The sequence below is a fragment of the Gossypium hirsutum genome, chromosome D13, assembly GCF_007990345.1.
Source record: "Gossypium hirsutum isolate 1008001.06 chromosome D13, Gossypium_hirsutum_v2.1, whole genome shotgun sequence".
In the NCBI taxonomy this organism is placed as follows: Eukaryota; Viridiplantae; Streptophyta; class Magnoliopsida; order Malvales; family Malvaceae; genus Gossypium; species Gossypium hirsutum.
In genome coordinates, this window is record NC_053449.1 from 58,453,947 (window position 1) to 58,469,931 (window position 15,985).

Genomic DNA, 15,985 nt, shown 5'->3' on the forward strand with positions numbered 1-15,985 from the left:
AAAATACTAGAAAAACAGTTTCATCTTCATTTTCAACAAAAACAGAGAGAGAGTCAGAACTCTCTCAATACCGACCAAAGGCTCCGGCGCACCTCTGCCGTAGCTCCGCCGTAGACGGCGGCCGAAGGTGCTAAACAGAACCTTTCCTAGCCCTGCTTGAAGCCCCCCTTTAGAACTCGGATTCAAGGCCGAATCTTTAAAAAACGAGTCAAAATCGAAAAGAAGAGAAGGAATCCGCTCACCTTTCCTCCTTTCCGGCGCGGCGCAGGTAAGGCTTCTTTTTGGTTTTCTTTTCTTTTTAGTATGAACAATAAAGAAGAACAAAAAATAAAAAAAATGAGCAAAATGTAAGAAATACGAAGAGAAAAAAACCTTTTTAAGAAATCTTTTTCTTTTATTTCTCTTTAATGTTCGTGAATAGATCCCCCCTTTTACATTTGGTTGCTGGCTTATATAGCCAAATGTTTTACATTTTTCGTTTTTCTCTTTTCTTTCTGCCTTGCTGTTATTTCTTCTTTTGCAGGTATTCCTTTCGGCTTTCCTTTGCAGATGTTACGGTCAACGGAGGCAAAGATTTGCCGTTTTGGTGCAAGGGTGGCTGGCGGTGGCAGACCTCAGGCGATGAGTGCACTGGAGGCACATGGGTAGCAAGATGCGGCGCACTAGGGTTTCTAGGTTTCTGATTTTTGCTGAAACTAGTTAAGGTTTTGGGCTTATTGGGCCCTGGGTCATGGGTTTGTATTTTGGGTTGTAATTTTGGGCCCGGGCATAAATTGGGTCTTACAGCTGCCCCTCTTTGCTCATTGTCGTGTAATGAGAGTAGAGCAAAGACTAAGAAAGACCAGTTTTGCCCGATCTCACCGAGTATTGACTTCTTGGTGCTTCTCTTCTTCAAATAACTTCGTTCTAGTCCACTGTGTCTTGTTGCTTCGATCCACTCCACTGTGCTTCAGAGAGATCTAACGTGTAGCTTCAATCTTCTTTGCAGCAACTTCGGGGGGCGAGATTCATGGTTTTAGTCTATTCCACTGCAACCTCAGGGAGATAAGACTTGTCATGGTAAATTTAATCCGACCCTTTGCCACTTCAGAGGTATAGGCTTTGGCGCTTCGGCCCACTCCGCCACGTCGGGGAGATAAAATCACTGGCTTCAATGTATTCCACTGTAACCACAGGGAGGTAAAATCCGCCATCTTCGATCTGCTCCACTACTGCTTAGGGAGAGAATATCTGACACGATCTACTCTACTGTAACTTCAGAGAGATAAGATCCTTTATTTTAATCCACTCCACTGAAATCTCAGGGGGATAGGATAGTGTCTTCAATCTGCTCCGTCGTAATCTCAGGGAGATAAGATCCTAAATTTTAATCCGCTCCACCGTAACTTCAGGGAGATAGGATTATCGGCTTCAATCTGATGTGATCTACTCTACTGTAACTTTAGAGAGATAAGATCCTTTATTTTAATCCGCTCCACTGTAATTTCAGGGAGATAGGATTACTATCTTCAATCTGCTCCGCTGTAATCTCAGGGAGATAAGATCTGAAATTCTTCGGTCTACTCCACTGTAACCTCAGGGAGATAAGACCTGATGCGATCTACTCTACTGTAACCTCAGAGAGATAAGATCCTAAATTTTAATCCGCTCCACTGTAACTTCAGAGAGATAGGATTACTAGCTTCAATCTGCTCTGCTGTAATCTCAGGGAGATAAGATCTGAAATTCTTTGATCTGCTTCGCTGTTGATGTAGTAAGACAAGATCTATCATATTCACTGATTTGCTCTCTGGGGAACATGTCCTTTATAATAAACCCAATTATGCCTAATGATTAGGATGACATGACCAAAATGAATCAAATGCTCTTAACTAAACATGCGTGAATGGGGTTAGCATGAATACAAAATTTTTTATTTCTTCGAGAATGATCATGTTTAGGTTATCATTATTCAGAGTTTATTAAGGCTTTGTCATCGAAGTGCTATAACACATTCCTTCTCGGCTGGCATTTTCTGAAGAAACGTCTAGCCAGGTTGCCCCACAGCAAACCTCAAAGTTCGATCCCTTGAGGTGCGAAATTGGTACCATCATTCTCCCGCTGTAGTCTAAGGGTAGAAATATATGGCTTTTCTTCGATCCTCTCTTATCACAATTCAGGATCTGAATCGTTCGGGTTTCTTATACCATTCTCAGAGTGTCGTACCAAGAACTCATGCGCTAATGAAGGCTCTCTTCCCCGAGGTAACCTCTTCCTATTACCTGATGATCATTGCTTACTGATTTATTTAAGCTTTGTCGTTAACGTTACATCTTGTCATTTTGTTCAATCAATGCACTTGACAACATAATCCAAGGAGAAAGTCTAAATTTAGACTCTTCCTTCTCAAATTTTCAACTCTTAAATTTGGTGTTCTAAACAATTGTCCTGTTTCGGGTTCCTATATTATTTAGAAACTTTTCAGAGTAATATGCAAAACTTCTTTCGTGAAAGTTTTATTAGTCCATTAATCAGTATTCCAATGCAACATGTTTGCAAAAAGATCATAACAATGGACCAGAATAAAGCTGGTTCTGATCATAACTCAAAAGAAATAAAACATCGAAGATAGCGAAAGAAGGATAACAAAGAAGTGGATCGAGAATGTGTATCTTAGCGAAAAGAAGAAAAAAAATGTATTTTCAAGAATACACATATAAATAGAATAAGAACTAGGTGCCCCAGTTATCGCAGCTTGAATTTCTCTGTACAAACTTTCTGAAGACCATTCTGAGTTTGACATGTGTTTAGGAGATCTGCAATACTCTGTCAATGCTCCAAGACGCCGCATATCTTTTCTTGTTGGTTCAGGTAAAGCAAAATCATCATATGCCCCTGGTCAAAATTTGATCCGCTCAAATCACCTCATGCCCCAATCCGATCAATACTTGAGCCGCCCTTTCCAGGTTTTCGACTCAAACCCTCTTTGGTCTCAATGTGCCCTTTGCGGGTTTTCACCCTGGCCTCTCCAATTTTTTTTAGGAAGCAAAGCGCCCTTTGCGGGTTTTCACTTTGGTTCTCTTTTCTTTCAAGCGAAGTATTTCTTGACGGAGTCTGCGTTTACAGGGTTTGGCAAACTTTTGCCATCCATCTCACATAGGATCAAAACCCCACCGGAAAAGGCCTTCTTTACAACATAGGGACCTTCCCAATTTGGCATCCATTTTCCTCTCGAATCTTTTTGCATGGGGAGAATCTTTTTTAGCACCAAGTCTCCTTCACGAAACTCTCTGGGGCGGACATTTTTTTTATAGGCTCGCATCATTCGTTTCTGGTACATTTGCCCATGACGAATAGCTCTTAGCCTCTTTTCTTCTATTAGGTTCAACTGATCGTACCAAGATTGGACCCAATCGGCTTCATCCAACTGTAGTTCAGATAGCACCCGTAGAGAATGGTGTACAAACCCAATAATGCCCGGGCCCAACTAAACCTAGAATGGCCCAACACTTGACCCAAACTAAACCTAACCCAAAAAACAAAAAAAGAAACCCTAGCAGCCTCCCCTCTCCAGCCGCCGCAGCTCATCCACTCCACACAAATCGCACCTCCACGATCTTCGTACCTGCGAGAAAAGCGGATCCAACACCAGTATTCATCGCAACAATAACGAGAAAATAAGGATTCTTTTGATTTTTTTTGATATTTTGATGTTTTATTTTGGTTATATAAACCGATTGTAAAAAAGATATAAGGGGGAGAAAAAACACAATTTTTTTTAATGTAAAGGTGATCTTTTACTTTTTTTTGCTTTTGTTTTATTTTCTTTTTATTTTTTTATTTTGCTTAAAATAATAAAAGGGGAAGAACAGGAGACTCACCTTTTGTTTCTGCCAAAACCACCCAGTTGTTGCCGGCTTCGTCGTGATCGGGGCTCTGGCATAGGGCCGAACGGCGGCAATTGGGGGTTGAAGAAACCCTAAGGAAACTGTTTCCTTTGCTGAAGGGGGAAACAAAGTTAACTTCTGACTTTTTTGTTAAAACCTAAAGAAGAAACAAGAAACGACGCCGTTTAGCTTTGGGGGGTCTGCGTGTCTCCACATAAATGGGGAAATTGCGCAGTTAGCCCTTCCCCTTTTGTGACGTGTTTTAATCAAGTTCTTTTTCCTCTTTAAAATTTGGCTCAAATATTTTACTCGCGTGACGATTTAATCCAGTGCTGCGCAGCATATAGGAGGGAGGGATTAATTCCCTTTTTGGTCCTCCATTGTTTCCTGAGCATTCGATTTGGTCCTTTTATTTATTTCTAATTTGCCCCCGTTTTTCGTCTTTTTTTTCAATTTAATCCACTTTTTCTTTTTGAACTATTTTTTTATTTAATTATTTAAAAAAAACATTATTATTATATTATATATTATCATTATTACTATCATTATCTCTATGTTCATTCACATGCATTTTTCTTATATAATATATATGCATTTTTCTTATATAGTATTCACATATTGTTTTTTATAATATATATATGCATGTTTTACATTACACGTCTACCTATATATTTTATACATGTGATTATATATATTTTTTCAACTTCTATATATATATACTTTTATATTTTAGTTTCAAATATTTTTTACTTTTGTAAATATGTATATACGTATTTTTTATATATTATTCTTCATAAATTCTTTTTTACAAACATATATATATATGTATACATATACATTTTAGAATACTTACATGTTTCCCATATTTTACAATTTAAAATGCACATACATTTTCCATGATATATTTATGTATACATTTTCATATTTTTAAATCATTATAAATATTTTTATTATTTTATATATTGTACATATATGTAAATATTTGGATATATACATAAGCATATTTTCATGACTTATGTATACATATATGTTTGTTTTTTTTATTTTGTAAATATATACACATATACATATTTTTGTATTTTATCATTTTTCACGATTTTCAAATACATATACATGCATTTTTTTAGTTTTTTTGATTGATATATTTCATTCTATCTTTTTATGTGTATCCTTGTACATGTGTGTCAAATATATGCATGCATGTATTTGTGAATTTACTTGTATATTGTACTTGTATATATATTTTGTAAATACGTATTCATATACGTTCTAAATTAAAGTATTTGTATCATATTGTACATTAACTTTAAATACACCCTGATGCGGAATCCCGGATCTAGACACAAGAGGAAACAAATTAGAAATAAAACGAGAATAAATAAAATTAGTTAAATAATAAATAAATAAATAAATAAAAAGGATAGATTTGCCCTATGGAACCCTTGGTTAACTTGTAACCAAAAACGCCAATGATTGAGCGGCTCCCTACGAAACCCCTAGAAGAAGAACCTCTAGAAACACCGATGAACGGGAAAGAAATTTGAATATTTGCAACTCTGAAATACCCTCGAAAAGTAACAAACTCCAAACTAAATAACAAGAGAAGAATCACTCTACTCTAAAAAAATTTGCCTCACACAAATTTGAAAGAAAACAAATACTCTTCTTTTTTATTCCTCCCCCAATGTGTAGAAAACAAGCCTATTTATAGGAAAATTACAAGACTAATTGAATCCTAATAAAACTCTTTCAAGAGTAATTGAATCCTAATAAAAACTCTTTAAAGAGTAATAGAATCCTAATAAAACTCTTTAAAATTATCTAAGAAAATAAATAAATAATAACCTAACCAATAAAATTACTTAACTCATAAATGATGTGTCCCAACCAATGAGAATTAAGTAAATAATAATAATAATAAGATACATAAAAAATTAATCCACCAATTTATGGGCTTTTACTATTCCAAGATTGGTCCAGTGAATTGCATTCCCGTATTTGTCAATGTCACGAACATGATGAATTAAATTTGTCGCAACAAAGTCTTGGACAAAAGCATTCATCTTTGATTTTAATTGTTGTGCCTTGCTTCGAGTGATTGGACCACTAGGAAAGACAACCCTTTGAGTGTCACCTCCTTGGCTCGTATCACACCCTTTGGGAAATATATTTTGGTTTTGTCAATATATCAAAATCATTTTCTCTTAATTCAAGGTTTATTTTGAATAAAGGTAATATTCGAAGTTTGGGATTTTCGATAAAATTGAGCCCTAACGTATTGGGTTCTGATTTTCTTTGTTAATCTTAAATAATCGAGGATATTCTTTATTCAAAATGCATGAGTATAAAAATCATTTTTGGGAACTTAACTTGTTGTGTCCTAACGTATTGGGTGTGGCATGTTACTTTCTCAAAATGAAGATTTTCGTATAAAATAAAAGTGATATTCAAAGTTCGGGAATTATAAGAAATTGTACCCTAACGTATTGGGACTCGATTTCTTCACATGACTTGAACAATTGATTATCCTTTTGCAAATTTCATCATTTGAGCTGATTTTAAAATCTTTTTAACTTTCGACACTAAGACATTAAATGATCAATTTGGTACCGATTTTGGGCGTTACGAGGGTGTTAACCCTTCCTCGTGCGTAACCGACTCCTGAACTCATTTTCTCAAAATTTGTAGACCAAAATAATTTTTAAGGTGAGCTGATCACACCCTAATAAAGGATCAGTGGCGACTCCATTTTGTTTTTTTAAAGTCGACAACCAAATTTTTGTTTTCAAGAAAACGGTTTCGACAAAGGGATTTCAACTTCAATGGGTAATACCGCCTCCATTCCATATACCAGAGAAAAAGGTGTTGCTCCGGTAGAAGTTCTAACAGATGTTCGATAGGCAATGAGAGCAAATGATAACTTCTCATGCCAATCCTTGTAAGTTTCAGTCACTTTCCCCACGATCCTTTTGATGTTCTTATTGGCCGCCTCCACTGCACCATTCCTTTTTGGACGATACGGCGATGAGTTATGATGTTTGATTTTAAATTGGCTGCAAACCTCAGCTATTGTGCTATTATTCAAATTTAACACATTTTCGGATATGATTTTCTCAGGCATTCCATATCGACAAATAATCTCCTTCTTCAAGAATTTGCCGACTGCTAACTTCGTGACATTTGCGTATGAAGCAGCCTCTACCCACTTGGTAAAGTAATTAATGACCATGAAGATGAAGCGATGCCCATTAGAAGCCTTGGGTGATATCGGCCCAATAACATCCATACCCCACAAGGAAAACGGCCAAGGAGAGATCATGACGTGAAGAGGTGAAGGAGGCGCATGTATTTTGTCTCCATAAATTTGGCATTTGTGGCACTTCTTGGCATAATTAATGCAATCTCCTTCCATGGTGGGCCAATAGTACCCAAATCTCATGATCTGTCTAGCCATCGTAAAACCATTGGCGTGCGTCCCACAAATACCCTCATGTACTTCTCCCAAGATTTTCCTGGCTTCCACGGCATCCACACATCTTAACAGTACTTGATCCTTCATTCTTTTGTATAACACTTCCCCATCTAAGACATATTCGATGGCTAATCTTCTCAGAGTTCTTTTGTCATTCTCTGTTGCTTGATTAGTGTACTCTCGATTCTTCACATACTGTAGGATATTCTGATACCAAGGACTAGGGGTGAGCAAAATTCGATTCGATTCGAAAAAATCGAAAAAAATTTCAAATTTCGAATTATTCGAATTGAGTTAATCGAGTTAATCGAATCAATTCAATTTTTTTTTCGAATTTCGAGTTCGAATCGAGTTGAATTTTCGAATTCGAATAATTCGAATAAAAACTATATTTTTTATTTTTAAAATACACCACATATTTTTTTATTTTTAAAAAACACTAATTTAAAAATTAAAAGTTAAAAGTTAAAACAAAATCCCTAACTAAGCCCGTGCCCTCCCCTCCCTCAGTCCCTCCTCCCTTTTTTCCCCAATTCGAAAATCTTCACCATCACCTCCGGTCGACCCCCCTCCACCGATCCACCTCCTGACCTCCGGTCCTCCACAGCTGACGGCTCCACCTAATTCCAAAATCAGAGGTATGTTAACTTTTATTTTTCTCTTATTCTCTGCGAATTTTAAAAGAAAAGAATTCCTGCTCAACTGCTCTTTTTCAGTGAAGAAGATAATGCAGTGCAGTCTTTTTGACTAATATTTCTTTTCAAATTCTCTTCTCTACTTCTTTTTTTCCCTAATTGAAGATAATCTAATATTGATTTGTAATTGTATTATTGTTTTCCAGCCAAGAGAAGGAAGAATCTCGGGTTTCAGATTTTAAGGTATGTTGAAATTAGAGTTACATGTTAAATTTTCTATTTTCTTATTATTATTTGCTTAGTTTAGTTGATTACTACGTGAAGGTTTTGTTTGGTTCAACTGTTGAACGTGCTGGAGTGGACAGTATTTTCATGTATATTTTTTACCTTTAATTTAGTTTTGTTTGCTTAGTTTAGTTAAGGCTCTTGTGAGTTGTGACTCCAAGAACAAGTAGTTGCAATAAAGGTGCAGGCAGGCAGGCAACCCCTTCAGTGGTCCTTGCTTGAGCCGCAACCTATACTGGACTAGTAGTTTTTTTGGGGTATATGATTTTGAGCCATGGAGAAACCATTCTATCTATGTAGCTAAATAAAAAAAAGGATGATTGCTCTTTGGTAAGTTATGACTGTGAATATAGCAATGGAAACAACAGTGCCCCAACCAAACTTATCAACCTCAATTTCATCCGAATGACGAATCACAACCTTCATTTAACAGAAAACTCACTAAATATATGATAGGAACTTGAGCTGGTAAAATAACTCAAAGAAGCACAATTTGGCAAAATAAAAACATTTGTGCAGGATGCGTTATAAACAAGCTGACAAAGCAAAAATCAAATCTTTCAGAAATTATATTTTATAGTAATTAGTAATAGACAGTGGAGAAAATGAAATGGAGAGATTGGATGGTAAGTGGTAACCATTCTTTGTGCTACAAAACAGAAAAGTAAAAAAAAAAAGTAAAAAAAGGATGATTTTGCATACAGCTTTTGCTTCTCATTTATATGTAGTCATATGCACTAATTATCTGTCTCAATCACCATAGATGGTCCACTTATAGGTTTCATGTCCTCTGCTTCAAGTTGTCACTCAGGTTTAATCCCAACAAAGGAACAACTTGTGCCAGTGGATTCAACCTATGCATTCCCTTCAGAACATTACAATATTTGTAATGTAACTTTCTTGAATTAAAGCATGTAATGGGACACTGTTCTTCCTCAGCAGTCATTAAAAAAACTGTGGGGTTCTCTTATGTCTCTATCAGCATTAGTTAAAACCCATTTTTCTGCCTTGGAAAAATGATCAAAAAGCAAGAAACAAGCTGGAATATTTTATGTTTATCTCCCCTGGTTGAGATGGAAAGGGTGGTGTTGATCTCCCCTGGTCAAATGCCACATTGTAAAGGTTTTGCTTTATGTTTAACTGTTGAAACTAGAAACAAGCTGGAATATTTTATGTTTATGTATTTTTTTTAGGGAATAGATCTTTACAATTTTATTTAGGGATTTGGTATGATGCAACTTCAAACAATGGAAGATGGTAATATATAAATTTTAATTTATAAAATAAGCTTTTGTATTCTTTATATTAGTAATAGTAAGCATTCCCATAATTTAACTAACACTTTTGTTTTTAAATTTGCTAGACTTATAATACCCGAAGATCAAGAAGGTAACATACATACTTAGCGTTAGTTTATAAAGTTAAATGTTTATTTAATTTATTTTTGCAAAAAAAAATTATTATTTAACTAACTCATTCAATACTTTTACTAGATGTTTCAAGATTATCAACGGTGTTCGAAGCACAAGAAAAAACTTAAACGTTTCTATAATGGTTTTTGAACTGATGTGTTATTGTTATTAGTTTGGTTTGGTTTGTTATTGTTGTTGGTTAATTGGACTTTTGTTATGTTATTTTGGTGTAGGTTTCTATTGTATTTTGGACTTTTGTTGCTTATGTTTTATTTTTTTATTATAATGTTGTTTATTTCGACTCATGCTATTTACTTGGACTTTTACTTATGTTTTTTATTATAATCTTTTTGTATTAATTTTGTTGTTTATTTGGAATCATGTTGTTTATTTGGGTTGATGTTGTGTTACTTTTATTTATTCACTTATTTACTTCAATTTTTTGTTGTATGATTATGTTTAAAAACTTTAAAGAAAATTATTTTTTGAAAAATTACATAAAAATAAACAACAATAATTTTATTTTATTTTTAAACTTAACTCGAACAAATAATTCGATTCGATTCGATTCGATTTCTATCTCACTCGATTCGATTCGATAAAACTTCAAATAAAGTTAGGATGATAAAATGAGATTCGAAAACTCGATTAACTCGAAAATTTTTGATTCGATCGAATGCTCACCCCTACCAAGGACAATCATCTTTTCCCTCCTCCTCAATATTACAGTAATGAGCTAGGGTCTCATAGATACTCATCTGAATAGGCCTCATTGCCTCAAGTTTATTCACCTGAATCATCGAAACTAGAGTAGCTAATGCGTCAACCATCTGGTTTTCCTCTCGTGGGAGATAATAGAAGGTGATATCATCAAACTCATCAGCCAATTCGAGGACCAGTTTTCTATAATCGATTAACTTACGGTCCCTGGTCTCCTATTCCCCTTTAAGTTGGTATATCACCAATGCAGAATCCCCATATACTCTTAGCACTTTGATGCTTCGTTCAATGGCTGCACGAATGCCCATAATACATGCTTCATATTCTGCCATATTATTTGTGCAATCGAAGTTCAACTTGCTAGCAACAGGATAATGATCTCCCTTTGGGGATATCAAGACTGCCCCAATTCCATTACCTGTAGCATTCGAATCTCCATCGAAATTTAACCTCCATACGTTATCCATTTGAGGATTCTCTTCGGTGCTCACCACATACATCAGGTCCTCATTTGGAAAATCGAAGTCCAATGGCTCATAGTCTTCCAAAGCTCTACTAGCTAAGAAGTCAGCTATCGCACTTCCCTTTACGGCCTTCTGACTTACATAAACTATGTCAAACTCAGATAGCAGAATCTGCCATCTAGCCATTCTCCCGTTTAAAGCAGTTGATTCCATCATATACTTCAAAGGATCCAACTTTGAAATCAACCAAGTCGTATGATACAACATATACTGCCTTAATCTTCGGGTTGCCCAGATTAAAGCACAACACAACTTCTCAATTGACGAGTATCTCATTTCGCAATCAGTAAATTTCTTGCTGAGATAGTATATTGCCCTTTCTTTCTTTCCTGTCTCATCATGTTGGCCCAATACGCATCCCATAGAATTCTCAAACACTGTTAGATACAGTATCAATGGCCTATCTGGACTTGGCGGCGATAGTACTGGAGTATTAGCCAAGTATTGCTTTATCTTATCGAAAGCCCTTTGACATTCCTCATCTCATTCACCCGGATTATGTTTCTTTAAGAGACGGAACACTGGATCACATTTCTCCGTCAATTGTGAAATGAATCGAGCAATGTAATTCAATCTCCCCAGGAAACCTCGAACTTCTTTCTGAGTGCGCGGGGGAGGTAAGTCTCGTATTGCCTTTACTTTGTCAGGGTCAACCTTAATTCCCTTTTTGCTAACTATGAAGCCTAATAACTTCCCCGATCGAGCTCCAAACGTGCATTTTGTCGGGTTAAGCTTAAGCTGAAATTTCCTCAATCTCAAAAATAACTTTTTCAAGACTTGAATATGCTCTTCTTCAGTTCTAAACTTCGCGATCATATCATCAACATAAACTTCGATCTCCTTATGCATCATGTCATGAAACAAAGTCACCATAGCTCTTTGATATGTTGCTCCTGCATTCTTCAATCCGAAGGGCATTACTTTGTAGCAAAATGTTCCCTATAAAGTAATGACTGTTGTTTTCCCCATATCTTCAAGGTGCATCTTTATTTGATTGTAACCAGAAAAACCATCCATGAAAGAGAATAATGAGTATCCTGCCGTATTATCTACCAAAGTATCAATGTGAGGCAATGGAAAATTGTCCTTTGGACTAGCCTTGTTCAAGTCTCTGTAATCCACGCACATTCGTACATTTCCATCCTTCTTGGGAACAGGGACAATGTTTGCTACCCAATCTGAATATTTGATTTCTTGTAAGAATCCAGCGTCAAATTGTCTTTTGAATTCTTCCGTTATTTTCAACACAACATCGGGTCTCATCCTTTTGAGCTTCTGCTGAACTGGTTTACAATCTTCTTTTATGGGCAAACGATGTACCACAATGCTAGTACTTAACCCCGGCATATCTTGGTATGACCACGTGAAAACATCTTTCAACTCTCGGAGCAATTCAATGAGGTCTTGTTTTGTCTCTGCGGTGATCTCAGTTCCAATTTTCACCTCTTTTTCATCCTCTAGGCTCACGATTTCCAATGATTCACTATAAGGTAGGATCTGTTTATCCTCTTATTCCACCATTCTTAACAAGTCCGGAGACACACCATAATCTTCGTCATTTTCAAAGTCGTGAGATCCCTCCAAACACATTTCTTGCTTAAAAATAGAGTCCGTGTTTGAAGCAGCGTTACTCATGTCATTGATATCTGAAGACCTATGAGGGCATATCAAGGAATATACCAAGAATATATAAATTTGTGAATAAATATTTGTGCAAAAGAGTTACAAATGAAAGAATTATTTGTAAGGCAATCAATCAAATGGAAAATATTTATTTGCATATAAAAGGAAAAAAAAGTGACTGATCGAGATGAATGTAGATATGCATTTCATTAAAATAATGATATTTAGGCCCAATGCCTATTTCACAAAAGATTTCATATCGTTCATAGGCCAAAAACAACAGGAATATTTTGAGCATTACTCTGAATAAGCCCTAAAGACTACAGGGATTTCTTCAGCAGTCCAATTGTTTAGCTCGCTTCCAGGCTCATAAGGGCAGATCTCCAACAAGGCCCTTTTTTCTGCTGCTTTTGTAGCGTTGATATAAACATTTTCCAACATTCCTTCAATGCCTTTGCTACCGGACACTCCACACTCAGAATGAATAAATCCTCCTGACACAAAAGATGTAGATATATGGGGAAAGGTTAAAGGCTCCCACTTAGCTTCATATCCATTCAAACGCGCCATTCTTTTCTCTTGTCTCTTCTCTACTTCTTTCTTATTCTGCTTCATGTCTGGCTTGTATCCTACGCCAAAACTATCAAACTTTTCCTTCAGCATTGGTGCTTCAATCCTTCCCTGAAGATGTTTTCCCAATCCTTTTCCTGGTGAGGCTCCTCTTCCTACCATCATTCGCAACCCTATTTCGGTGGTCCTAAATATTTTCGGTACTAGAATTCTGTTTCCCTCCGTAATAAACATCGCATTCACAAATTTTAACGATCGAAAAGAACATTCTAGTGCCTCATCGTTGATGTCTACATAAGGTGCATCACTAGTCATCATGGCGATAATATCCTCCTCTGCATCTATTGTTACCAACCGACCCTCCGATACCAACTTCACCTTCTGATGTAATGATGAAGGTACTGCCCCTGCTGAGTGTATTCACGGTCTTCCCAATAGATAGTTGTAGGAAGGCTTAATATCTATTACCAAGAAGTCCACCTCATAAGTGATTGGGCCAATCCTTAACGGTACCTCAATTCTTCCCATAACCTTTTTTTTCGTCCCATCAAATGCCCTTACTATGCTCTGGCACGCTTTCATGTGCGAATTGTCCACCGGTAATCGACTAAGAGTGGATAGAGGCAATACATTCAATGCAAACCCATTATCAACTAGGGCCTCCGGGAGTGTGTACCCCTTTGCATCGGACAGTAACGTGTAGGGCTTTAGTAGAACCCCTCCCTTCGGATGGTATTTCATCACCATTGAAGAAAATAAAATTGTCAGCGCCTATATTGTTGATCAACCAATCTAGCTTGTTTACCGAAATATCGTCAGCCACATATGTTTCATTTAGTACCTTCAGAAGTGCATTTTGATGTACTTCTGAGCTTAGGAGTAAAGCTAATACAGAAATACAGGCTGGCTGTTTGTGCAGTTGCTCTACAATACTGTATTCACTATGTTTCAGAAACTTCAAAAACTCTTTTGCCTCATCTTCCTTTATTGGTTCATTAACCAATGGCTCAACTTCTGCTGCTTTCCCTTTCCTCTGTTCTTTCTTCCAATTCTCTTCCCTAGACGACTCTGCTTGAGTGTCATATCGTTTCCCATTGCGCGTGTAAGAACCTATTTCCTGGCTTTTTTCGCTTCTTTTCCCAAGATGGTCACATTGCACCCATAATTCCACGGCACCATTTTGCTATCCTTATATAAGAAATTTGATTGTTTTTGAATTACAACTTTCGGTATTACCTGAGCCCTAGCCTCATTACCCTTAGGGCGTGAGATAATGACCACAGGATGATTTATTTTCGGAGTTCCTGTTCCTGACTCTGTTGCGCATATGCTCCTCTTTTCTCCGCCTCTTCACAAAACCTCATCTCCTTGTTATCCATCATACTTTGAACTAAAGCCTTGGATCCTTCACATTCTTGGATTTCGTGCCCTGTTTTATGGTGGAATTCACAATAATTTCCCATCTCATATCCTTCATCAAAATCCGAAATAACTAACCCTCTCTTTGCCATCTCTTTCCAGACCAGTTTCAACAGAGTTTTTACTTCGACAATGTCAGACTTGACTTCTCCTCTCGTACCTACGCTCACCATATTCACCCCCTTATCAGCATGATTAGGTAACGGATTTTCTACGTTAGGTGAGTTGTCAAGTTTGACAACACCTAATTTGATAAGTCATTCCACTACCTTCTTGAAAGCTGTACAATTTTCTATTGAGTGCCCTGAAATTCCCGCGTGATAATCACATTGTGCAATCATGTCATACCATTTTGGATACGGGGGTTGTAGAGGACTCAAGTAACGAGGGGCAACAACATGTGCATTGAATAAAGTCTGATACAACTCCTTGTATGACATTGGGATTGGCGTGAATTGGGGCTTTTCAGTAGTTTGCCTAACTCTCGACTCTTGTCTTGACGATCCATGTTGATTAGCAACCACTTTCTTTGGTTGATTCACAGTAATTGACCTACCGTAGGGATTCACATTATTCACTTGATTTTCTCTTTTCCTCGGGGCTGCCCTTCTATTATTCTCCCCTCCATCTACTCTTCCACTTTTAATGGCATGCTCAATCATTTCACCATTCATGATTATATCCAAGAAATTCTTTAAAGCGCTTCCCAACATGTGAGTAATGAATGGGGCCTTCAATGTATTAATAAAAAGTGTCGTCATCTCTTTTTCCAAAAGCGGTGGATGCACCTGAACCGCCACTTTTCTCCACCTCTGCGCATACTGTCTGAAGCTTTCGTTCGATTTTTTTTCTAAATTCTACAGAGTTATCCTGTCAGGCATCATTTCCGAGACATGATTGTACAGCCTCATGAAAGCCTGTGCCAAATCCCTCCAAGTAGCAATTTTTGTTCTGCTCAGCTGATTGTACCACTTTGACACCGCTCCTGTAAGACTTTCCTAAAAGTAATGTATTAATAATTTATCATTATTAATATACCTTGTCATTCTTCTGCAAAACATAGTAATATGGGCTTCTGGGCAACTGGTCCCGTTATATTTCTCGAATTCCGGCATTTTAAATTTGTAAGGTAGCACCAAGTCTAGAACCAAGCTCAGATCTTTTACGTCTATCCCATGATAGCTTTCAATGCTTTCTATTACCCTAAACTTCTCTTCTATCCATTTCTATTTCTCCTCAAATTATTTTGGAAGTTCCTCCTTCGCCTCGTCCTTTTCAGCCATCTCATCAAGATCTGGGATAGCAATATTATTCGGGCTATCACCGGGATTAGAGCCCGCTCCGGGTTGAAAATTCATTGGTATTGAAGCATCGCCTTGGAACTGCTGAAGCCTAACCGACACAGAGGGTCTTCGCGGATGCAGCTCAGTCTGAACCTGCGCGTGCGGAGGCGTGAAAC

At 37.0% G+C, this 15,985-nt stretch overlaps 1 long non-coding RNA gene across 1 annotated transcript; it reads left to right on the plus strand.

Annotated features, from left to right (window-relative positions):
* Positions 1-7,791: 7,791 nt before the first annotated feature.
* Positions 7,792-10,039, plus strand: LOC107888351 (uncharacterized). The gene is made up of 4 exons (XR_001681353.2): positions 7,792-7,976; positions 8,180-8,216; positions 9,622-9,647; positions 9,752-10,039. It is a non-coding gene; the product is annotated as an uncharacterized lncRNA (long non-coding RNA).
* Positions 10,040-15,985: the final 5,946 nt, after the last annotated feature.